General features: G+C 26.8%; 2 non-coding genes across 2 annotated transcripts in view; both read right to left on the bottom strand.

The window, feature by feature from the left end:
- LOC137236146 (large subunit ribosomal RNA) overlaps positions 1 to 1057 on the bottom strand; it is a 4024-nt gene extending 2967 nt beyond the window's left edge. The window contains exon 1 of the ribosomal RNA XR_010948285.1: positions 1 to 1057. This exon is cut by the window's left edge and continues 2967 nt beyond it. This is a non-coding gene — a ribosomal RNA (large subunit ribosomal RNA).
- Positions 1058 to 1507: 450 nt separating this feature from the next.
- Positions 1508 to 1686, bottom strand: LOC137236151 (5.8S ribosomal RNA). Its single transcript, XR_010948287.1, has one exon. It is a non-coding gene; the product is annotated as a 5.8S ribosomal RNA (ribosomal RNA).
- Positions 1687 to 2500: the final 814 nt, after the last annotated feature.

The raw sequence follows: 2500 nt of genomic DNA, 5'->3' as shown, positions 1-2500 counted from the left end.
CTTCAACCTGATCAAGTATAGTTCACCATCTTTCGGGTCACAGCATATATGCTCAAGGTACGCTCCAATTAGAGGTATAAATAATAATAAATTATTATTATACATAATTATATAGAACGCCCCGGGATTGAATTAATAGACTATAATTAAAATAGACTAAAAATTAATCCCATATATTTTAAGTTAAGTTAATTATGCCATTAGGTTTATATAAAATAACCCAATGACTTGCACATATGTTAGACTCCTTGGTCCGTGTTTCAAGACGGGTCCCGAAGGTATCCTGAATCTTTCGCATTGTAAATCATATAAATGCATACAATAAATATTAAAATCAATGATTTTAAAATTATTGTAAAATTCATAAATGAATTTTAGCATTATATATAATAAATCTATCAACACTTTATCAAATCATTAGGCATTTATTTAATATTAATAAGCTATAAAGCAAATTAATTAAAATAAACTTAAAGCCAATGATCTTTTGATAAATAATTTATATGTTAATAGATTACAATGTCCTTATATGAAAAAAATGCACACTATTTTTATAATATTAATAAATTAATATTATATATATAATGATGAATTTTTCATAATGGATATTCAGGTTCATCGGGCTTAACCTCTAAGCAGTTTCACGTACTATTTAACTCTCTATTCAGAGTTCTTTTCAACTTTCCCTCACGGTACTTGTTTACTATCGGTCTCATGGTTATATTTAGTTTTAGATGGAGTTTACCACCCACTTAGTGCTGCACTATCAAGCAACACGACTCTTTGGAAATATCTTTCTAGTAATCATTAACGTTATACGGGCCTGGCACCCTCTATGGGTAAATGGCCTCATTTAAGAAGGACTTAAATCGCTAATTTCTCATACTAGATATTAAGATATTCCATACACTGCATCTCACATTTGCTTACCAAAGTGACTTAGTGCTGAACTGTTTTCTTTTCGCTCGCCGCTACTAAGAAAATCCTTGTTAGTTTCTTTTCCTCCCCTCATTAATATGCTTAAATTCAGGGGGTAATCCCATATGAGTTGAGGTTGTATAATTTTTTTTTTTTTTTTTTTATATATATATAAAACAAATATTTTTCTTTTAAATCCATTAAGACTTAAAAATCTTTTCATCCTTGATAAAAATTTTTCATTTTTATACACACACATTGATATTAAAATAAATATTATTATAATTTGTTTTATTAAATAAAGGAGCAATTCTAGAATAAAAATTTTTATTTTAAGCTAGACGTTCCCCAATATAAACAAAATTATTATTTATATAATATAATGTATGTTTGTTTGTTTATTTTCGCTTTAAGGAATACTAAGATTTTTTTCTTAATTTTGAGGATTTCTTGAAAATATATTTTTATTATATATATTTTAATTTGACTATTCATATTATGGATTATGTATATCCAATAATATACCATTTGCTTTAAAATCTTTCAATTAAAAATTAAAAGATCAAGCAACTTATTTAGCATAGTCTTACAACCCTCAACCATATGTAGTCCAAGCAGCACTTTAAAATAAATTAAAGTACGTAACAGCATGGACTGCAATATGCGTTCGAAATGTCGATGTTCATGTGTCCTGCAGTTCACACGATGACGCACAGTTTGCTGCGTTCTTCATCGACCCATGAGCCAAGTGATCCACCGCTTAGAGTTTTAAATTTTTGTTTTTTAATTGTATGTCAATTTTTTTTTAAAATTTTCATATTTATTGAAACATCAATAAATAATCCAATTTTTACCCAAACATTTTTCAGTTGCGTATGTCTTAGTTTACAAAAACAATTTTTACATTGTTAATGCAAACAAATTAACTTATCCTTTATTTATTTTTAAATAAATCGTAAGTACAACCATATAATGTTTATATAGGGTATTATAATACAAAAATAGAAAAATTACAAATAATGAAATAGAACAATAATATATGATTGAACTTGTATATATATTTTGTGTCCGCGGCCTAGGTAAGGAAACCTCACTTACTTTCGTTGGTCGCTTAAAAAACACATATGTATAAATATATACACTTTATAAGCCCAATATAATTATGTTCAACTAACAAAATTTGAACATTTTCTTTTTGTTTTTATAAATATCATACCACTGCACATGCAACAATTTAAATAATGAAAGTGAACAAGTTATATATATATGAGCTTCGCTAATATATTTTGTGTAAGCGGCCTAGGTAAGGAAAACCTCACTTACTTTCGTTGGTCGCTTAAAACACATCTGTATAAATATATCGACTTTATTAGCCCAAATATAATAAAGTTCATCTAACAAAATTTTTGCTGCTTTATCTGTGCCTAATTGTAGTAAGTATTTATTTTATATATTATTATTATAATAATAATATTTAAGAACATTTTGTTCTTTCCTTCCGTCAATTCCTTTAATTGCATAATAATATGCAACAATTTAGTTGCTTTTTATTATGGCTTTATTTAAATATATTGTGCCGCGG

The sequence above is a fragment of the Eurosta solidaginis genome, unplaced genomic scaffold (genome assembly GCF_040869045.1).
Source record: "Eurosta solidaginis isolate ZX-2024a unplaced genomic scaffold, ASM4086904v1 ctg00001346.1, whole genome shotgun sequence".
Classification (NCBI taxonomy): domain Eukaryota; kingdom Metazoa; phylum Arthropoda; class Insecta; order Diptera; family Tephritidae; genus Eurosta; species Eurosta solidaginis.
Note: the sequence above shows the minus strand (reverse complement) of the source record. Positions and strands in the feature narration are given on the sequence as shown.